At 44.2% G+C, this 23252-nt stretch overlaps 1 long non-coding RNA gene across 3 annotated transcripts in view; it reads right to left on the bottom strand.

Annotated features, from left to right (window-relative positions):
* Positions 1-227: 227 nt before the first annotated feature.
* LOC109445685 (uncharacterized) overlaps positions 228-23252 on the bottom strand; it is a 52871-nt gene continuing 29846 nt past the window's right edge. For 2 of the 3 annotated variants that reach the window (XR_012495089.1, XR_002137068.2), the window contains 3 exons: positions 12183-12316; positions 6799-6924; positions 228-924 (listed from right to left, as the gene is read on the bottom strand). This is a non-coding gene — a long non-coding RNA (uncharacterized LOC109445685). The remainder of the gene's footprint in view (positions 925-6798; positions 6925-12182; positions 12317-23252) is intronic. The other variant, XR_012495090.1, reaches the window with a different exon arrangement.

Genomic DNA, 23252 nt, shown 5'->3' with positions numbered 1-23252 from the left:
AACCTGACTGGTGAGAGATCCTGCCTGCAGTGGGCCTGGCTGCACATTAGAATCACCTGGGAGACTCTGAACCTTGATGCCCAGGCCCCACTCTATAAAGTGTGGTTTAATTGGCTGGGGTGGTCCTGGCCCCTGACAGGTGTCCCTTGCTAGTGTATCCGCGACTAGCACAGGCCCTGGGAAGAAGACATTAACAGCTATTGGGGGAAAAAGAAAATGAATGGGGATGCGCTTTAATTCTTCGTGTCATACCAGAGTGTTCCCATCACATCCAAAAGAAGGTATTCTTTTCTCAAGTCATGTAATTAGGTGAATGGAGAATATTGATTTCCTGTTGCCGTTGTAATTACCACAAATCTAGTGGTTTAAAGAATGCAAGATTTTAAACTGACAGTTCTGGAGGTCAGAAGTCTAAAAGGGGGTTCACTGGGCTAAAATCAAGGTGTTGGCAGGGCTGTGTTTCTTCTGGAGCTCCAGTGGAGGATCCACTCCCTTGCCTTTTCCATCTTCTGGAGGCTCCCAGCAGTCTTTGGTTCTTAGCCTCTTCCTCCATCTTCAACGCCAACAGTTGAGCATTTTCAAATCTTTCTGTGACTCGAACTCTCTTGTCCCCCTTCTTTCATTAGGAAAAGGACCCTTGTTTTATAAGGACCCCTGTGATTACACTGGGCCCCACCCAGACAATCTAGGACAACCTCCCATCTCAAGATCCTCACCTTAATCACATCTTCAAAGTCTCTTTTGCGATGTAAGGTAATGCGTTCACAGGTTCTGGGATTAGGCAGTGAGCATCTCTAGAAAGCCATTATTTTGCCTGCTACAGAGGGAGATGTTCATCGGTTTTAACCTTTTTCCTTTCCAAAAGTTTGTCTTTAGCCTTTGACACCTGCTCCCACTTGACTGGTAGCAAATGCTGGCAGAAGGCTGAAAAAAATAGTGAGCAAATTAGCATTGACAGAATATTCCGAAACTGGCAATCAGGGAAGTCAGTAGTTTCCTTTCTGTGTGTGTGTGAACTTGTTTACTTGTGATGGTGATTTTATAGTACATGCCTTAGCAGGGTCACGGTGTTTTCTTGTAAAATTGTTCCTAGCACATTGGAGGGGACTAACCTGTGACATGGTGCCCTGCAGAGATGATGGTGACTTTGCAGGCCCTCTGACCTTGGACAAATCTGAGGATGGCCCCTGAGGGCTGCCAGGCTTAGAATTTTACAAGACCACTCCTCCCTAGAGATGGGTGCCCTTGGCAACCCGAGCAGGAAGTGGGTGGGGAGGAAGGCTTGAATATGCAGCCAGCTCCTACGTTCTTCAAATGAGTGGAGAACTCAAATCTGGAGTTTGGAAGGGAAACTGGAACTCAGTGGGAGGTCTGTAAGGGTGGAGGATGGGGGGGTGCTTCCAGGCTTTCAAAACACAAAACAGGTGGTTTTCAGTGGTGCTGGCTGGCTAGGGGAGACGTGGGGAGGGGAGGAGTGAATACAAAGTAGGCAGGCTTCTGGAAGGTTGGGGCTGGCACCCGAAGCCTGGGCTGACTGCCTGAGAGGAGTGACAGGTGAGGGCTCTGAACCTCCCTGCATGCCACTCAGGGAAATCCTGAGACTGCCAAGAGGGGCAGGGAGAAACCTCAACACTGGACTGGGAAATGCTTTTCTCAGGCACAGAGGCCATGGGGTGAGGGGGACACAAAAGTGGGAGTCCAGCCAAGCTGGCCTCCCCGAAGAAAACCAGGGAGCAGAATGGTGGGTACTAACTTCCTCTGATGAAGCTGCAGTGATGTGTGTGACAAGGAACCTGAAGCCACGAGCCAGCCAGAGGCAGGATCAGCCAAGTCTGACAAGCTTTAATTATTTTAGGGTAAGAAATCCGCGCTTTGTAAACATGCCAGATGTCTATGCCTTTGTATATTTTGATTTTTTGTTTGTTTTATTTTTTGTTGTTGTTGATGATGTTGTTTTAGTAAAACTCTAAATAAGGAAAGGGTAATGGGTTGTTTTCCTTGCCTGGGAAGGCCCCGCTGGAGAATCCAAGACTCCTTGTGCAGCTGAGGCCCCTGGTCAGGTGAATCATAAACAGGTGATAAATCCCAACCCCAAAAGTGGCTGCTCTTGCGTCTCCCAGGGAGACTACCTCTTCCACACTTTGTGTGAATGAGGGAAATGGTGATTTTAGGGGCCCATTAGGGATGGGGACAGGAAGACCAGGCATCAAAATGCACACCTTAGCCATGCCCCACCCTGCTCACACAGAAGACTGGATGGCAATGCTTTTTAAAGTAGTTTGGCAGATAATGCAAAATGCCTCCTGGCTCACCAAAGGGGAGCCAATTTTCCCTGTACCCTCTCTACCCCTTATTCAAATGACAAAATAAATAGACGTCTCCAGTCTTCACAACAGACCTGCCTGACATCGATTAACTCTAACCTCTGGGAAGTGGCAACCTCAAAGAAGCTCCAAGATGTTTTCATCCTAAAGATTTTAATGTGTTCTCTAAATGAGTATTCTAATGGCCCTTTTCCTGACAACGGGTTCAAGATGGTAAATGGTGACACTGTTAAGTGATCCTACAAGCAAGGGATAAATCTGTGCACAGAATAAGGTCCAAGGGCCCCAATTCCCTGCCTATTCCATTAGACATTCACAATCTCTCAGTCAAGCATGGAGCAAATGGGTGTCCCAGGACTGGCTACTGACTGATATGGCCCAGAGCTCTCATTCCAAGCTCTTGTCCAGGGGGAGTGGCAGCTGAGAGAAGGAGCAGATAATTTATTCAGGAGCCTGAAGCTGAGAAATAGATTTGGTAAGCAAATATTTCAAAGCCCACTGGAGAACTCCCATAAAACACAGACCCTCTGCAGCAACTGGGGAGTGATTTAAATCCACTTGGAATTTCTAGGGGGAAGGAGTAAGACTTATCAACTCTGTTCAGAGTCTCATGAATAATTTCATTTGACATGGGACACTGAACCAGCAGAAATGTGGGATGCACAAAGGAAAATAGGTTTCCAACTAATCTTTGTGACTCCAGTCTTATTCCTAAGTGGGGAACCAGGGTGGGTGAGGGAAGCCCAGACAGGAAGTTCACCATTTTTAGACACATTACATTTTGTCCTTGTGCAAGAAGTGTTGGATGGGAAACACATTTTTTGGCAGCCAAAACCTCGCTGGCTGGATTGGCTAAGGGAAAGGCCAGGCACCCGCATACTACCAGGATGTGGAAGTCACTTGTAACTCCCTCTGTAGACTCTAGTAGAGGCAACCAAAGGGGGGACTTAAAATTAAATAAACACCTCAGCACGGATCTCCAATGGTGGTGGCTGTGTATTCTTGTTGCCTTAAACCCCAGGCTGTGACCCCCCCCACCCATCTCCTACCTCCACTCTGCAGATCCACTGCCCTCCCTCCGTAGATCATCAGGTTGTCAACGAAGCAGCCAGCCCCGCGACGGGAAAGGGTTTCCCACTTGCTGTGGGTAAACAGCCTTAGATGGGCGGGTAGAGGGGGCGGTGCAGAATTGCCTGAACCGTCTTGAAGATCGCAGAAGGTCTCGGTCGCGCAGGAATCACCATAGCCCCCCATCCGAGAGCAGCTTTTCCTGTCCCCCCACCAGCGCGGCGCACCCGCGCGCGACCCAGGCGCCCACGGTGGAGGTGGCAGCAGCGGTGGCCCTGGCTGTCCTGGGCCCATGAGCGGCCGCGCCGTTTTGCCCCCGCTGGCCGCAGGAGGGCAGGAGAGAAGGACTAAGGAAACTGGCCAGCCGAGGAGCTGGCCGGGCGCAGATGAGGTCCCAGGGCGCTGGAGCCCCGGCGGGAGGAGGGCCCGGGAGCCGCCCGGAGACACCCATCACCGAGGCCCGCGGCGCCTCGGGAACCGAAACGCTGGAAGTGGCCGCATCCTCCCGCCGCTGCCCGTGCCTGCGCGCGGGACTCTCGGGAGTGACATGGTTGTGTCGGCCTAGAGGCCCTGCTGCCCCAAGAGCCGGGGGACAATCATTGCAGCTTCCGAGAGAAAGGCCGCTCTGGGAAGAAAGGTGACCGGCTACTCCCTGCGTCCCTTCTTTCCTAAGATCCGAACCCAGCTTCCTAGCATCTGGCGACCGGGTATTATCCCCTGTTTGCACATACTGAGATCTGGAGGTGGTGTAAGCCTAAAGGACATCATTTAGAACATAAATCATAAGTAGGCTAATTCTGAACTCTGTGATTCAGAAAGTTTAAATTCAGGAGCCAGCTTTTTTTTTTTTTTGTCTAGTTGGCTGGAAACTGGTTCTTTTTCAATTTCCCTTCCACACCGGGACCCCCATTTCAGCACAGACTTCCACACTTTCCTTCATTCCACCCCAAGAAGTCGCGATAAACCCGGTTTTGTCTTCCCTTCATCAGATCATCTCCAATTCTACTTTTTTTCCCATTTCCAAATTTAATTCCTGATGCATTTGAATCAAAACTAGCCATAAATTCTAGTCCGGAAAGCTCCAATATAAACGGAAATAGCACAGGAAAAGGAGAAAGGGGGAGAAATAAGCCTACCAAATATTAAATTGCATCTTTGTGGGTTTTTTTTTTTTTTTACAAAGAGTAGGCATGAACTTGTCTAATAAAATAGTCTCATCTTTTGAAAAACTTTATAATAAAATGGCTCCCATCGACTTGTTTCACTGATGATATTCATTTTGACATTTCAAAAGCCTTACAGGCCATGTAAAATTTTTATGGTCATTAAAACTAGACCTGGTTTCAAAAGGATTGTGAAACATTTCTGTTCTGACGTTAATACAACAGTCAAGTTAGAAAACCTAAAAAGCACCAATAGGGGGGAAATAATAAAGTGAAGGTCAGTGGAATTTATTAAATAGTCCTCAAAAAAAGGTCTTTGTTTTCCTTTTCCTTCCCTCCTCCTGCTGGTAGATGGTGTTCAACTGGGAAGAGTGCTTGGATGGGTCCACCATCCCTGGTCCTTTGTGCTGTGATCTGGGAGATGCATGTCCAGATTACAGCATGGCCTTGCTCACCTTGGATGAACTCACACAACTGGTCCAATTGGGCAGACGGCATTGATCTAAGCATGGCAGCATTGCAAAGTAGGACGGTGCTGCTCCTGGAAACTGCAGCCCAGGACTCCAAGGCACGGGCACCCGGGTGGTGGCTTCTTCACGCTAGGACTCCAGTGCCTCCCAGTCCTCAGCGTCTGCTTTTCTAGCCTGGCAGTGGACCAGGCCCCTGATTTTCCACTTTCCTTTCGGTTGGCTTTGTTTCTGGCAGTGTGGCCAGTTTATTAACATCTCCACCAGAGAGTGGGCAGGAACACAGGGAGCTTGGAACTCCAGCCTTGCTCTTAGTAGTCTTTCCAGTACTGGGCTTAGTGGGAAAAGAGCCGTGCTGTTGGCTAAAATGAGATTTTGGGATTATCTGTGGATTTAATCTGGCCTTCTTACATCTACCATTTCTAGTAATTAGAGATTACTAGATACATTCAGAAGTTGCATTAGCCTTAAAGAATTTGTAGAAAATCTAAATAGGCTTAAATACCATCTTGGAATCCAGAATGTTAAGCACTATGCTCCAGTTAATTAACATTTTTAAGGTCTTTCCCCTGCTGGGGGTAAATTCACTCCTATGTAACAATTTACTGAACACATTTTAAATATGTTTTGCAGGAAAGATGAGCTGAGTAGAAAAGCAGTTGATGCACTACTGGTGCATTAAAAGAGAAAAGGCCAGACAGTGCTGGCGACTTGAAACTTCTCTTTTCCCCAAAGATATATGCTGATCCTGGAGGTGGTGAGAAGAGCTTTTATGATGAATAAGTGTGAAAGACCCGAGGGTGGAGGGCAGTTCATGGAGTCATGTCCTCTCTGTGAGCAGAGTGTGCTGACTCTCCTACTGGCGAATACTCCGGACACAGACTATCCATCAGGAGAAGTGGGCGATACTGAGAGAGGGAGCATGGCCCTTCCTCGTGCCCAGAATGCTCCTTTCAGAGAGCTTGAGGGGAGGCAGTGGCATACCTGTGATTATTCTCTTACTAGTTGGAGACCTACATTAGCACTGACATGAAAATGTTATCCTATTATTGCAGGATGGTTGAGAATATAATAGGACCTTGTGCTCTGTAGTGTCTGACTGTTTTCAAAGCCATATTATATATGTTCTCTCATGGAATCATCATAATAACTGTGAGATAAGAAGGACAAATATTATCATCTCCGTTTCTTTTTGATGGGGTGACCTAGTCACAGTCAGAAAGCTAGTAAGAGCAGAGCAGAACTAGCACCCAGGCCTTCTGACCACCCCCCCCCCTCCACATACCATTAAAGTTCTGTAATAACACATCATCGTTTCTTTTTTGATTACATTAGCACGCCTGCTGTATGTTCTTTAAATGGCTGCTACACTCAAGCAAGCTAGTTTTACACTGGTTTAATTATATAAATTATACTTATAAAAATTGCATTTTTAACACTCTCTTTTGCATTTCCATTATTGTAATTCAGGCTGTTTGTGGTATTCTCTCCCTCCCTGATAATCAGCAAGGCTTTAATCTAGTCATGTTGGCAATTTTCCCAAAGCTGCCTAAATTCACTTTTAAAATATCACCCAGTATTCACTTTATCCCACTGATCTTCTTCTCCATCCCTATAATCCAAGTGCACACTGAGATATTCCCCAAAGAAATGGATCAAGATCACAACTTACCAAAAAGACCCTGGCACAAATAAAATGTTGAGTATATATAATAACTATAAATTTTTATATCTATAGATATTTTTAGAAAGATGATAAAAAATTCTCTGACAGACCCCACATGGTGATCGTCCAATTCATGCTTGAAAAAGCATTCCAACTTTTTCCATCAGCACCATTCATATCTTAGAAGACCGGCTTTGCAGGGGCCTCCCAAAGTATTTCCTTAAACTTCTGCCAACCTGGGGAGAGAGGGAGTAGAGATATTACATAAATGTCAGCATCAAGTTCTTGGATAGAGTTGCATGATGGCCATATATGGTGAAAGGTAGCTTTTCCCCTGTGACTATATTCGTGGAATATGTTAAAATGCATATGTCTCCATTTCTGCTCCCAAGAAGCTGGTGTACAGATGTTAAGTATTGGGGTGGTAGAAATGCTGTTGTCTACAGTTTACATGATGTCTAATAGGCCTCTAGAATGTGCTTAAAAGGCTGTGTTCAGAATTAGGCTCCTAACCTTCTTTGACGTAATTGTCTTTCTTTGGAGCCACATCTTAAAGGAAAGGATGACAATTTGGAAAGGGAATTAATTTTCTCAACCAGACTTATTATTTTTTCCCCTTGCACTTTATAGTAATCCTTTAAACTCAAATAAAAGTCAGCTAATTATGGATTTCTACCTGAATAATGCTGCCATTGGAGTGGCTGCACGTCACTGTTTCTGGTTTCTAACCTTCTGTCAGGCCAATTCTGTCTGATTTCACTCATGTGCTGCTGCTTTTTTATAATCTGAACATTATTTCCACTCAAATGTTTTCAGCTTTGCAGAAAACCAAGAATTTGAAAGGGGGTGGAGAGCCCCTTACAGCTGTTATTTGGACCATTATCACTTTGAGTTCTTCTGATTTCTGCTGTAAAAAGAATACCCTGAGAGAAACATTTGAAAAAGTTAAAAGCTAACTTTAGTTTAACAGCTAAATTTTCTACTTCACATTTTTAAAAATAAGACTTAGGCAGTCTCTCTGGTAATTAAAATATGATTTCCCCTTTACTTCCTATGTTCAATAAACTCTCTTACAATATATTTTAAAATGTAAAACATTGAGTATAGGGCATTAAACAAAGAAGTTAAAAGGCTTTAAGGAGATTTTTAAAAATCCAGTTTCCTAATATGTAAAATGGAACTTGGAAAGACTTCATGGTGTTTAATATGTTTTTTCCCTATCTTCTAAATGCAATAATCTCTAACCACCATTATTAGAGATTTATATTCACTATAATTTATGTCAACTTATATCTGGGACTCCCTTTTTTTTTTTTTTTACAACTTTTGGCAGCCAACTGCTGGTGGAAACTAGAATGTTTCACATTAGTCAGCAGCCCTCTTAAATTATTTCTATGAAATAATTTACTGTGGATTACAAATTCTTATATGGCATTTAAAGTTAATGATTAGGCAGAGATATATATCAAAAATATGATTAGTCACATATGTACCTGACTTGCATGGTTTTAACTCTGCATGTTTTATAAGAATTACTTTTTAAAAATATGTTTTAGGGCTCATGTATTTTTCCACTAAATTTCTTTTTCCATTTTTAAAGGAAAAGAAAGATAGAAAGATAGATGCACACACTCTTATAAACTCTCTCCTCTAACTAAACATCCATAAAATTATTTTCTATTTCATGATGGCCATTTAGAGCACAGGTATTGGTGTGTGGTCTGAAACGACAAGAACTGACAGTAAAGATCTCTTGCCGCATCATTTGAAGTCAAGATGTAGAAATCCTAACAAAATAGGAGATTTTCGATGAAAGTTGTGATGTCTCATTTTCACTGCAAGGAATTAGTAAGGAAGTGATGTGCCGCCAACAGAGGAAGAAATGAAATGAAACCCAGAGCTCCTCATTCAAATCTTGGAATGAGCTACTTCCTAACTTATTTAAATTTCTCTCCACAGTTATGGTTAAGGCTTTTAGATTTTTGTTGCTGCTGTTGTTGTTCCATTTCATTTATCACCCAGGAAAGTAAGATGTAGAAGGATAGCCCTGATAGTTGAAATTTTTATTTGCCTGGTAGCGTCCCCCAGAGCATTTCTTTTGTATCTCAAACAGATATTTCTTTTTCTCTTCCCTTCCCCTCTCTTCCTACTTAACAGTGGTTGTCTTCACCCAACTATTTATGATTCATTTCATGAAAGGCTAGGTTTTCTCTGAGGGTACTAAAAAGTCTTAAAGGAGTTTTAGAGACTAGCAGCCACAGGGAACTATCTTCCTTTGTGCTGTAAAATAAAGTCATTGTCAATAGCCTGCAACCTGCAATAAACTATTTAAAAAGGAATTTATGATGGCTGGTTATTATCCTCCTGAAATAATGTTGTTACAAGTCTGCCCTTGTCAGTCATCTGCAGGAGTCACAAGCTGAATCTCAAACAAAGGGAGGGTCTGGATCCACACAGAGGCTCATGGCCAATTACCCAGGGATGGCCTGGCCTGATAGACCTTTAAGCTCTTCATCACCTTCTCAAAACAACAACAGAGGAAGAGCCACACTGTATTCTATCTGGAGTGCACAAAAAAGGCACCTGTTTGTGAGGTGGAATTTGAAATGGGAATTAGAAAAATATTTGCATGGCTGATAACAGCAAATTACATGGTAGTGCCTTGGGGTGTTGGGGGAATAGCAGGTAGGACTTTACAAAGACAATTGGAAGCATCCTGCACACACTTAAAGCTGCATATCAACTCTTTTCCTTGTTTATAACATTAATGTACATCTTCCCTGTTCCTCTTTGCCCTGTGAGCAATTTCTTTTGCTGAATCCGGGTTTATCTGACATGCCCCTTGGGGAGTCTTCTTGGGTGTCAGCAAGGAGGAGAAGAGAGAGAGCCTACTATCTTGTTGCTGAGTGTGATGTGGGAGCGGAAGGATGTGGCGAATGGAGGAAGGAATAGAATTATTCCTCAGTGGCTGGATTAATCTAAAATTCAGGAACCGGAATAGGTCTGCTGGTGTTGCAGATCACCAAAGACAGCGGATCCGAGAGAGAGAGAGAGAGAGAGAGAGAGAGAGAGAGAGAGAGAATGAAGAATAATGAGACTGTGTGTGGCTGGGGAAGGATTCAAGATTACACCAGGAGAAGGAAGGAGGCGGAGGATTAAAGAGGAAGCGATAGCCTGAAAATAGTTTGACTGGATTTTAAGAGCGGACGATACAAAGTTCCATGTTCTAAACCATTATAAGGTAAATCAAGAAAGTAATAGAATCTTGCTGGTAAAATAACGCTTTCTTTATTTAAAAAAAAATTATGTTGTGCCTGCAATTGTGAAAAAAAAAAGTTCTCCAAGATTTGGGGAAATATTGCTTAATAGTAAATACTGCTAAAGCAAAAAAAAGAAAAAAAGAAAAATGGTTTTAAAATGAGACAAAATGAGAAACTAAGAACGGTCACTTTTTGGACATTAATTTACATAAGCATGTTCTAACATATTGTGCCGTTCACTACTTGTTTCAGAAAGTTATCAGAAGCATATGTTGAGTATGTTCTGAAAACCAACTTGCTTAGTTCTGTGAAACAACGTCTGGAGTTAGTGCCTATGGAAACATAATAGCACACACACGACTTTAATCTCATTATTTTGAAAACTTGGAAAAGTTTTTTTATCATCTGAAATGGTTGATTTTATTATATTGTTTACCTAGAAAAATACTAATGATTTTATTTAGGGAAAAAATTATGCAGTTTTAGAAAACAAAGTCAAAATCTAGAATTAAAATTGTCACTTAATACAAAGCTGTGATTTGTCTCAATATAAGTGGCATCACTTTGTTATTGCCTCGTAGGATTACCTCTGCAGTTTTTCACAAGAGCTTTCTAAAACTCATCTCGAAAGGAAAATCTAAAATCTACTAAAATATTTGAAAAGTAAAGACCTAATAGAAATAAATATAGTGAAATGATAAATGCTATCAGCCAAAGTAAGGCTAATTTATATTTACAACATGTTTCACTTTTTTATGCAAAATGTCAGAGCAGCCACTACCCACTAACACTTATGAATGATGGTCTATGTAGCCGTGCCTGAATTGACTTAATCACCGCATAAGTGCAAAGCTGGAACATTTGCAGCAACATTTATCAAGGGTCACTTTTAAGTGATTGAAACTATCAGTGATAACCTTTTAGTAGACAATCTACTTTTGGTCAAAATATTACTGTAGAAGTCATCCCCCTTTGAAGTGCCATGTATTACATCTGCAATCATGCTGTCAAGATAAAATGTATTTAAGACATAAGGAAGAGAATTTCTTAATTAAATGCAGAAAAAAATACACAGTGTTCTTTTTTTGTAACATGGTCCTATTCCATGATTATCTGTAAATAGCCAGAGTGAAGGAGATTCAACTCAGTGGCCTTCTGGTCAAAAGATGGAAACTCTTACATGTTTAGCCATTAGAAACTTATGAGAACTTGTCACTATACTGGAAAAATAAAATCCAATAGAAAGTATGATTTTCTAAAATATTTTTCTAATTATCACCTTATGTCTCTGTGGTTCTGCAAATACAGATAGAAAGCTAAGTCCTTTAGTTCTTCCCAACTTCAAGTTTAGCTACAAAACTCCTAAATGAAAACAAGTTTTCTGGGGTTCTAGATGTCAGAAGTGGTGAAGAACAGAGATGCAAGAATTCTAGAACAGGCTGTGGAGGGTCCCAGAGGCTCGTGGGAGCAATCGGCGGTGCTGAAGAACGCTCCTGGGTCTCAGGTTGCCCACTCCTCACCCTGACGTACTCATTACTCTTTGCTAAAAGACCATTTTGGACGAGTGGAGCTGCTAATGCTGGACTCATTATCACAAGAATCACTGAACTAGCTATCATCAATGTCACCATTACTCCTTGGTAGCAAGAAGGAAAGTGGTCTCTCTGGGAACGGTTTCCAGTTAACTAGGGGCTAAATTGGGAATGGAGTAACTCCTGACTCTCAATCTACAGCTGTTTAATGTGTAAATATTAGAAATTGGTTTAGCCAAGGGATTATAGATTAGAACATATTTTGTTAGATTTATACCTAACTATTTCTTGGTTTTTCTATACCAAAATTTGGGACTCCCCAGAGTCCCGAATTAAACCTGAAGCACTTTTGCCCCATTTGAGCCTCAGAGACTAATGCTGCCCAATAAAAATATAATGTAAACTACACATGTAATTTAAAATTTAATAGTAGCCACATTTTAAAAAGTAAAAAGTGGCAAGTGAAACTCATTTTAATTATAGTGCATTAGTTATTTATTGCTGAGTAACAAATTATCCCAAAACTTAGCTTAAAACACACATTTATTATTTCACAGTTGTTCTGGGGTAGCATGCATGAGCCGCGTGGCTGGATGGTGTGGCTCAGGGTTTCCCCTGAGTTTGCACTCAGCTATCAGCATGGCTCCATCATCTGAAGCATTGATTAGGGCAGGAGGGTCTGCTTCCAAAAAGGTCACTCACATGGCTGCTAGTTAGTGCTGGCTGTTGGCTGAGTTGTCTCAGTTCTTCTCCACATGACTTCTCATCCTGCAGGGCCTCTGTTCTCCATTTGGCATCTTCGGCAGGAGAGCCTGTTCTTTACCTGTGGCTGGGCTCTAAGAGATAGAGATAGAGGTAGAGATAGAGAGCAAGCTAATGAGGGAGAGAAGGAACACTCAGGATAGAAGCTGCATCTTTTAATAATCTAACCTTGGAAGTTACCTCCCATCGCTGCTGCCCTATTCTGTTAGAATTGAGCCATGAAGGCCAGCCTATATTCCAGGGGAGGGAATTACATATGGACATGAATATCAAAACGCTCAGGTCATTGGGGGTCCTCTTAGAGGTGGCCTACCGCAAATATATTTTAATTACGCCAATATATCTAAAGTATTATTTAACATATAATTAATATAAAATTATTAATGAGATATTTTCATTCTTTTTTATACTAAGTCTTCAAGTCCAGTATGTATTTTATACTTACAGCACATATTAATTTGGACTAGCACATTCCAAGCATTTGTAGCCACATGTGGCAAGTGACTACTGTAGCATACCACACATGCTCTGCAGACACCTGAAGACCCAAAGACCCTAACTAAGGGAATCTTCTTCGCTAGGAACTTAAACGATTTAAGGGATTTATCAGCAAGTGCTTACCACGTGCCAGGAACAGTGCTAAACAACAAATCATAGGAACTAAAGGAACTCAGATTAACAAGTACTTAAATTCTGAATCTAGATCTGTCATGTTGGGCCCATCTCAGAGAGCTCTAACCTGTGATGGGTTCTGGAATAAGCAGAGCTCAGTCTCTCCATAGTCCTTAGAAAGGTGGGTAACCCAGAGTTTGCTCAACTCAGCCAGAGCCTCTGACAATGACCACACACATCATTCACCCCCCCAGGCCCAACCTGAGTCCATGTCTCCAGCCCTGAGCTGGAGCCCACATGTTGGCCTGAAAGCTGATTTGCCTTGGACGTGGAACAAGTTAAATATTTGTTTAGTCAGTACATTGTACTTTCCACTATTCTCCACCAGCAGGGCCTGTAGGGAAAGGAGATGTATCAGGGCACCTTAACTATTTTAGGCTTCTAGGGTGCTTTGGAGGGAGCCCTGCAGAAATGCTGGTACATGTCATGGTTGCACCAAGCTTCATATACATGTGACTAAATTTATGTGTGCAAAGAATGTCCTTAATTTTATTTCAGCAGCTATGAATGGGTTTAGCATCAGAGAGAATTATTTTCAGTCTATTCTCTGTACTAATGCCGATAATGCAAATTTCTTTGATTTGGCAGAACGTACATATGGACTTGAGTTGCATTTTTCTCACAATGTAGGTCCTGAATTGTATTTGTGGTAAGTTAGAAGCATCTAGGGAGAGTATAACCGTGTGTAACCAGGACCTGCCACAGGCGCTTCCTATAGTCTAAAATGGCACTTACGTACTGTTTACTAATGGTGATCGACCTGGCAGTTCAGTTAAAGCATTCCGGGTTTTATCTGGGGGAAATGCAATATCATTTTCATTAGCAGTAGAGGAAAGCAGCTTTTCTACCAGTGTAAATAGTAATCATTTGTTTTAAAGTCAGAAGAAAATCCATGCTTGTCTCAGTGGGAAGAAATCAGTTTTATTCAGATGGTGTCTGGAGAAAATGGTCTTGAATAACTTCTTTATTTTTTTGTCTTTATAAAAACATTGTTTTAAAAAAATAAAACAACTATGTCAAGACAGTTTCAAGTGAAGTGAAGGACTACAAAAAAACTCCTATATCTTTTTTACACATAAAACCCATCTCCAAATTTTTGTCATATATGCATGTGCTGTTTCATCAATGTTACATGAGTTGCATCTTTAACATAAAATGTCTTTGTTCCACAATATGAACACAACAAAAAAAGACACATCTCATTGCTGTGTCTAATAATGTGATTTTGGTTGAGCTGCCATAGACTACGGCTCAACCATAAAACCTGGAAAAACATTCAGGGGGTCTGGAACATAGAAAAATCCCCAAAGCTGTTTGGCTGGAATTTGAAGGGTGAAATTAAAGCTTCTGTTCTGTGTAAATCTGTCCAGAGTTAGTGTTTTACAGCATCAGACACTGTTCTGGGAGCCAAGAACTGACTCTGACTAAAGACCCCTCCAAGAAGAGAAAGCCCCATGCCCTGAAGTCAGGATACCTTAGAGAAAGAAATGAATTTTAAACATTCCATTGTAAATTCAATGTATGCATGTCATCTTTTCACATGTAGAGTGGCTTCATTCTAAAAGTGCACTTTGTTCCTGTTTTGGAAATTCTTAATAAAAACTAAAAGAAAATAGTATTTTAATTGGCCTTTGAGAAGACCAGCATGCTCAAGCTTGGCATATGTGATGGGATACAGGACTGTAGTGCAGTTTTAGAATGCGGATTTAAGTCCACGCATGTACTGTAGCAAATATATATGGATCTATCTACATACACATATACACACACTCTTGCACATAATGTGCATAGGGACAGTGGTAAAAATATCTGTATTTTTTTAATTATAACTTTTATTGTCATTTATGCTAACATATCCCACAAAACAAAGGTTTAGTTGCTGTAGTAGGGCAGGCAGCTATGAAGGCTAGGATATGTGCAGCTCTTTCCAGGAAAAGAGAGACTCGAAGGTGGATAGAATCTTTTGCTTTTTCCATATGAACTTGGATTTCCTTCCTAAAAGTAGAAGTTGAGTACATCCGCTAAACCTCGAAGGTTGAGATCTGCTTTACTACTGGAACTCACACCATTTGGCTGGGGCGGGCTGCAGCCAGCAATCTCCTTGGGCGTCCAGGTCCTGGGAGGGCTTGCGTGGCCTGTTTACCAGGCTTGGTTTGGTGGGAACGATTGGGGGGGGCTTCCTAGCCCAGGAAAGATCTAGTTTGTTGCCCGCTCCCCCAACGCCAGGGCCAACCGTGCCGCGTGAACCCGGAGACGCGCGCCCTCCGTGGGGTAGGTAAGCCAGCGGTGCCGGTGCCTACCCAGCGGGAGGCGGGAGCAGGCCCTTGCTCTCTGGTTTGCTGGAAGTGCGACATTGATGTGTCCTTCTGGCCGGGGTTCCCGGGTCACAAGAGCAATTTTGCAGCAGGTACCGGCCAGCACTAGGAGACCTGGACTGTGGGGCGCGGCCTCCCCAACCCTCCCAAAAGCCCGCGGGCCAGAACCGGAGGGGGCCGTCGAAGTCCCGGGACTCCTGGCTGGAGGCGCTTATGCCCAGGTCTCCCCACTCAGACTTTCAGATGGGGGAGGGGGGAATCCCTAAAAAGTCCTAAACTCTTCCGGGGCATTCGTAAATTATGCGCAGTGCCCTCAACGCCCCAAGTGCCGCGTCCACGCGGACCTGACGCCTCTTAGAACCAGCCAGCTTCCGCTCAGACCGGAGGGGTTTGATGGCCATCCTAAAGAGGACTTGTGTGGCAAATAGATATATTTTTAAAACCCCAAAGCGAATTTATCGTAAAACTCATGAAGCTTAAGCTTCCGGGTTCTTGACTTGCATTGTCCCTTCCAAGTCCCCGGGAGGGGCGCTAGCAATTCTGGATTGCGAACTGTGTTCTTGATTTTAAAGCCCCCACCCCCCTGCTCACTGTCAGCTGTGGCCCAGCAGTCCCGCCACTGCCTCCGGCCCGGAACCGCTCTCCTTCTGCAACTCTCGCTTTGGTTAAGGGTCTGTTTGGGGCTCGGCGGGCAGGCGTAACTTCTGAGTAACTCCGGAACGCCAAACAGGCTATTATGGGGCACAGAGTCAGATTTATTACGTCATTTTCACACCTCCTTTTTCGGATTCTCTTGCCTATTTGAGTCCACCAAGGGACTAGGCCCACACAGCAGCTTAAGCAAAAGTGTTGCAGTTCCAAGGAAGTATAGATTCGATGGAAATTCTCCTTTTCCTAAGCATCTTTTTTTTCCTTGGTATAATTTCATCTCTTGGCCAACGTTCTGAAATTGAGTATTACATTTCATGGTTTTTCTATGTTGTTGAAACCAGTGTGGCGTGATGAAATACATGCAATATGAAATCTCAAAAACAAAACAAAACAAAACCCCAAACCAAAGTCTCCTCTTTAGGGCAGGCTGATTAAGCAGCTGGAGAGTGAAGGATTTCGGAATCACGAGAAAGGAGCAGGAAGGTCTCCCTTGCTATCATCAGAATGTTCCCCCACCCCAGAACAAATAAATAAAGCTCTGATTGCCCTAAATCTGGGGCCTTACTTGAAAAGGCCTAATTGCTATCTGCAATTCAGATAGCATCACCCATTTCTATGCGAGGAAACAGTTCTGTACTTGGCAAACGCAGGTTTTTAAATTTTCTGACTTTTATACTTACAGGAGGGAGATGGGATAGGTAATCCTTATTTCGCAGTGAAACTCAATGCCTTTCCCCAACTATTCTCTGGCCAAGAAAAGCCTGTGTCAGAAGCCTACAATTACAAAAATTTAAAAATCTACCTACCGTTATAAACTTTATTTTGTATTTAATCCTCAACAGGCTAAGGGCATTTTAATATACAGTGGTAATTAGAAGTCAAATGAGAATAAACAGATATTCAGCAAGTAACATTCGTCCTCTATTTGTGGACAGTGTTGCTTTCATTGGTTTTCCTCAAAACCATACGGGTGGAACGAAAGAAAAATGTGGGTAAGTGTGCATTTTGCCTGGATCTGAACCTTTCCATCTTAAATCTTTGGCTCCAGCACGGTCACGTCTGGTGGACCCAAGCTGGCTTTGCCTGGCTTACTAACCTGGGTTTCTGCGGTATGGACTCAGAACTCCGGTGAATTTCAGCGATTTATGCGGGGCGGATGCTATATCTAACGTCAACTGTGGAGTACCCCGGTGGCTACAGCCAACCAGCGAGCTCCGGAGCCCAGAAATCCTCCTAGCCACTTCCCTCGTCCCAGGCCAACCGGGAAACTTTTAACCTTGAGCTTTATTTCAAGCACACGGTTTTCACAAGCCGCGCCTTCCCTCCGCTTGGCCAGCAGGCCCCAGCGCGTGTCCTCTGCTGCGTGGGGAGGGCTCAGCAGCTGGCAGATCCGTCTGGGCTACAGCTGTAGGGGTCAGGAGCTCCTCTCGGACTCGGTCCTTTCAGAAAACTCTTTTCTTGTCGGATGTGGTTTCCTTTTAATTAATCACTCATGTCTGCGTGTCCGCGGCGCCGCTTCCCCACTCTTGCTCCAGCCGGGCATATGATCTGTATTTGGAAGCGGGAGCTCAGGTCCGGCATCTGGCAGTGGCGCGGGTGTGGACTCCGCCAGCCGCCATCGAAAGACCCCAGTTGGTAATACTCTGGAAAATCAGCCTTCTGGAAGATCCACTTCCCTCTCCCGGACTTTCTAGAGGGTTGGCTACGCAGGGCTCAGGGCTCGCAGTTCCAGGCCTCAGCCTGGGTGGTCCAGGTGTTCTGGGTGGTCTTGAAGACCATATTTCCGTCAGGTTCTCTCCCTTCTCCACCTTTCTCCCTCCCCTCCCCTTGCCCTGGGAGCTGGCATCCGCTGGCACTGCCACCTTCTGTTCCCATCCTCACCCCATTGCTTCAAGGATCCCTTCAGGCCTGGCTTGGCCTGCTCTGGCACTGTGGCTTACTGGATTACGCAGAGCAAACTAGCCAACCTCTCCGAATGTTCAGACTCCCGAGGTTGTAGGCTGAGGCCTGTGCAGTCTCTTCTCCGGAAAGCACTGGCCCCAAACGCCAACATCAAGCTATTCTCAAGACTGTGGGCCACGTTAGCGAGCCTTGATGCAGCGGGTGTGCATTAAACACGTTTTCGTAGTTGCATTTAATTCCCCTGTCACTTCCAAGCCACGAAGGGAGGCCTCCTATGCTGGCCTCAGCTTCAAGGGCCCAGCCGGATGTGGCTGGGACCACCCTGGGACTCGGGTGTCTGCAAATGTGGCGCAGGCCGCCCCACGCCCAGCGAGGTGGGATCAGATATTCCTGTTGGTGAGCTTTCGTAGGGCTGAAGAGACCACAGGAGGCTCGGTGTGCAAACTTGAGTAGTGTAACGACCGGAGCTCTGTTGCACCCGACGCCTCAGGCGGCTCAGGTGTCAGGTCCGTGCGCCACCTTCCGCCAAACCGCCGCGGAGCGCAGGGCGCGGGCCTCGGCTGCCCCAACCCCGCCGCAGGCCCCTGTTCTGCAGCAGGCTTCCGAGGCCGCAGGCGCTGGGCGAGGAGACAACTCGCTTTTGTCCAAGCTCCGAGAGGGCTGAGCCCGCAAGCGGGGCCCCGCGCGTGGACTCGGCCTGCATTGGGCCCACGACTCCCAGCCCACCCGCGTCCTGGCTCCGCCGCTTTCCCAGCAGCCGGGAGCGCTTCCTCCCTCAGTCACGGATCCAGGCCGCTGGTCCAGCTGTCAAAACAGGGGGTGTCTCTTTCATTCTGGCTCACAAAGTCCCAAAGGGGAACAGGGGGCCTTAATGCTTGTGTTTGGACACAAGCAATTATCCCTAATTATTCTTTTTCTTTTGAGCCTGCCCGTCCCGCCGGCGAGCTCGCCGCGGAGCAGGCCCCGTAATCCTCCCCGGTCCGCGGATCGCAGTGGGTTCTGTGCGGCCCGAGGCTCGGGCGCTTTCATGTCACTACGGGTTTAGAGCTGATTCAAACTCATTGCGATGGGGGAATTAACCCCGGGGCCCGGGCTTTCTGGGGCCTCTGATAAGAGATTATACGTGTTGATGGCAAGCTTTTCTTGGCAAAATGTTTTCAAAGGACTTCGAGTTGTTAAATCAAAGCGCCATTGAATTGCTCGGGACCGCCCCCTCCCCCTCCTCTTGCCCTTCCCCCGCTCTCCATCTCTTTTCCCTTCATCCCTCTGCCTCCTACCGCTGGCCAGGACTGCCCACGGTGAGCCGCCAAGCTTTCCCCGGAATTGCAAGTCACTTTCCTTAGTAAGATTTTCTCTCGGTGCCTCACCATGTGAAGATTGTTTTTGTAGGTGCTCCCGCTGCTGGGCACGTTGGTACCGCTTTCCCCACCTACGCTCCCTCACACACACTTGCTCTGGTAAAGAAAACACATCCCAGATGAAAGACTTTTTTTTTTTTTTCCCCAAACGTACATGTGTTCTGTAGAAAACGGAGGTGACAGGGTGGGATAACAAGGAGTAAAGGAAGGGTGGTTTTCTTGCTTTCCCCTCCGCCCCCCAAAGGTCAGCACACTCAGAGAGGTAGCCTTAGGGGTTAAACGGTGCTACGGCAGAGTTCAGATGTCCCGGGAATCTCACGGTCCTGCCCGGGGGGCCATCTGCGCAGCCCAAAGGAAGAAAGCCAGTGGTGGGAGGACCGCATGGGTGACCATTCTGCACTGTGGAAAGTCTCTTTATTCAGGGACTGGGTCTAACTTATAAATGACAAAGCCTTATTGGGTACTCTGCTGGGCCCTGCAAGGGTGGAATGGGGAATACAATTTAGATGCGGGCTGAAAAAGTCCTACAGGGAGTAGCTCGACATCTCCCTTTGGAAAAAAAGCCCAAAGTATTACAAAAGAAAAACACACACACAAGTTCCAAATATGTGAAACTGTGTCCCCTGTCATCTCCTCCCCCTCCCCCATATATCACACACGCTGCACTATATCTGTCAATTCCCACAGCATGACTTCTTGGCCATCCACATCTTCCTCCCTCATCGCATACTTGCCCCCTATCCCTTGGACTGGGACCCTGCCCTCCATCTATTTAACTGGTTTCTGCCAGGAACCGCGGGGTTATGTAGAACAGGGTCTTGTTCTTTGTACCTTGGCCGCTATCTGGGGCCCTGCTGGGAATGGGCTGGTTATTGGGAGAGCTGACTACCTGACTCAATATCCTCACCCTACACTGGGTTGGACCCTGTGGCTTATGAGCTGCTGCCTGTGTTCACTAGAATTCTGCAGTGCATAAAGCCTCTAGGCTGTTTAGTTCTCCACCCTGTTCTCCCCTTCCTGTTTACTTTTTCCTTCCCACTCTAGCTTTGCTGAGACCCAGTGTGCCTGTGCAGAAGCCTGCCCATGAGCCTGCCCAAGTTATAACAAAACTTGGTGCCAAGTTGGCCCCATTTGGTCTGCTGGTTTCCTGAAGGATCAACTGGTTCCTTGATTTTTTTTTCTGCTTCTTTCATAGTCAATGAGCTATGGGCCCTGTAGGATGCAAAATTTAGTTGTGACTTGTTGTTTTATGCTGCTGTGGCATCTTTGGTCCTATGTCTCCCACTAGCTGGCTAATGTGTAGCTACTTTTGTCCTTTTTAGCTTATATTGTCTAGCTACACATGGTGTTTGTAAGCTTAATATATTCATTGGTAATATTTTATTTAAATTTTCGACTCTGCATTGATACGTGAGACTCACTTATACTTCCCTTTTTCACACTGTTGCCTGGTTTTATTACGTTATACTGAAATTCCATTCCAATTCACAAATATTTACTGAGTGCATCCTACGTTGTAGGCACTCTTAACAGTGAACAAAACAAGTGAAAAAAGGCAAAAATCCCTGCCTTTGTAGAATTTACATTGTAGTGGGGAGACAGACAATAAAAAAACTTAAGAAATATTAATAAATAAATAAGTGATAAGTGCTATTGTAAAAATAAAGCAAGTATAAAAAGATAGAAAATAAAATGTGTTGGAGGGGATATGGAGGAATTTGAAAACGTTATGCATCATGGGTGGAAATGTCAAATAGTGTAGCTGCTTTGGAAAACAGTCTGGCAATTACTCAAAAGGTTGAACATGGAGTTACCATATGACCCAGCAGTTCTAGGTCATATACCCAACAAAAATGAAAATATACGTTCACACAAAAACTTGTATACAAATATTCATAAAAGCATTATTCATAATAGCCAAAAGGGGAAACAATCTAAATATCCATCAACTGATGAATGGATAAACAAAATATGGTATATCCATACAAAGGAATATTATTCTAGCATAAAAAGAAATGAAGTAGTAATACCAGCTACAACATGGATGAACTTTGAAAATTTAATACCACTAAGTGAAAGAAGTCAGTCACAAAGGACCGCATAATGTATGACTCCATTTATATATATAAAATGTCCAGAATAGGCAAATCCATAGAGACAAAAAGTAGATTAGTAGTTGCCAGAAGTTTGGGGAGGGGAATTTGGAGGAAATGGACAATGACTGCAGAGGTTTCTTTTGGGGGTGATGAAAATGTTCTAAAATTGATTGCAGTGATGGTTGCACAACTCTGATGTACTAAACATCATGGAATTGTATACTTTCATGGTGAATTGCATGGTATGTGAATTATATCTCAATAAAGCTCACAAAACAATAAAGCAGGGTATGGTGATTAATAGTGTGACATTGGTGGTGGGGGTTGCTTGCAATTTTTGATAGAGAAGACCTGTTTGAGAAGATGACACTTTGGCAAAAACTTGAAGTAAGGGCATTACCCATGTGGATATCTGGAAAAAAGCATTACAGGCAGAGGATACAGCGATAGCAAAAGCTCTAAGGTAGGGGCCTGGCTATTCCAAGAACAGTGGGTAGACTCATGTGGCTGCAATGGAATGATGGAGGAGGAGTGGGGTTAAAGATGAGGTCAGAGATGAAAGGGAAGTGGGGTGTTGGGGAGGGTGTGTGTGTGGGTGTTATAAGCCTTCTGCCTTGTGGGCCTGTGGAGGTCTCAATAGAGGAAGCACATAACCTGACTGACTTTTTAAGGATTTCTGGACTGCAGAAGAGTTAAAGATGATGCAGGAAGACGAGTCAGGAGGCTATTACGGAAGTCCAGGTGAGAGGCAGGAGCTCAGAGCAGGCAGTAGCAGAAGTAGTGATAAGTGGTCAGATTTTAGTTACATTTTGAAGTATAGCTAACAGAATTTCCTGATGGAAAATAGGAGATGTGGAAAATAGGAGAAAAAGAGTTTTAGACTGTAAGGTTTTAGGGTTGAGTTACTAGGAAGATGACATCTAACAATTGAGATGAACAAAACTGAGGTGGGATAGGTTGGTGGGAGAAGGTCAGAATTTCAGTTTCGGACATGTTAAGTTTGAGATTTCTATTGGATATCCAAGTGGAGATATCTACTAGGCAGCTGGATATATGAGTTTGGGACACAGGGGGAAGGTGTAATCTGAAAATAGAAATTTGGCAATTGTTGCATATTGATGGCATGTAAAGCCACGTGACTAACTAGAACAATGAAGGAATGAGCGTAGATAGAAAGAAGAAAAGGATAAAGGGCTGAGCGCTGGTGGCACTCCAACATCAAGAAGTCAGGGAGAAGAGGAAGAACCAGTTAAGGAGACTGAGGAGTGAACAGTGACATAGGAGGAAACCGAGAGAGTGAAATATCTTGGAAGCCAAGTGAAGAAAGGGTATCAAGGAAAAGGCAGTGATTGGCTGTTTTGAAATGCTGCTGAGAGATCAAGTACAAGTGCATTGAATTTAGCAATTTGAAATACTTGAAGAGGGTGTTTTCCGTGGAGTGGTGCACGTGAAAAACATAGTGGAAATCTCCATTTCAAAGAGAATGGAAGGAAAGGAACTGGAGTGTAGACAGCACTTTCAAGGAACTTTGCCATAAAAATGAGCAGAGAAACTGGGTGGAGCTCATGGGGTAAGTGCGGTCAAGAGAAAGTTTCTTTCAAGATGAAAGAAATAACCGTATGTTTACATGTTAATAGAAATGATGGTTGGGAAGAGAAAAAGAGAAGGTGGCGGGGAGCAATTGTGGGAGAGATGTCCTTCACTAGTTAGCCCTTAGGTAAGTAAGAGGAAATAAAACCAGTGTCAAAATGGAGAGACTGACTTCAGATGGGAGCATGGAGAGTTCATTTATAGTAAAAGGTAAAAAGACAGGGCCCATAGGATGGGTGGAGGGCAAAGTTCATAGTAGGAATTTATGCAAATTCTCTTCTGATTGCTTCAGTTTTCTCACTGAGGTGGAAAGCAAGGTCTTCAGTGAGTGAGGATGTGCAAAGAGGTGTTGGAAATATGGGAAAAGAAAAGTTACAAAATAGTCAAGTATGAGAGTAGGAGACAAATGCATTAGGAAATATTGTA

This window comes from Rhinolophus sinicus, linkage group LG03, assembly GCF_036562045.2.
Source record: "Rhinolophus sinicus isolate RSC01 linkage group LG03, ASM3656204v1, whole genome shotgun sequence".
In the NCBI taxonomy this organism is placed as follows: Eukaryota; Metazoa; Chordata; class Mammalia; order Chiroptera; family Rhinolophidae; genus Rhinolophus; species Rhinolophus sinicus.
Note: the sequence above shows the minus strand (reverse complement) of the source record. Positions and strands in the feature narration are given on the sequence as shown.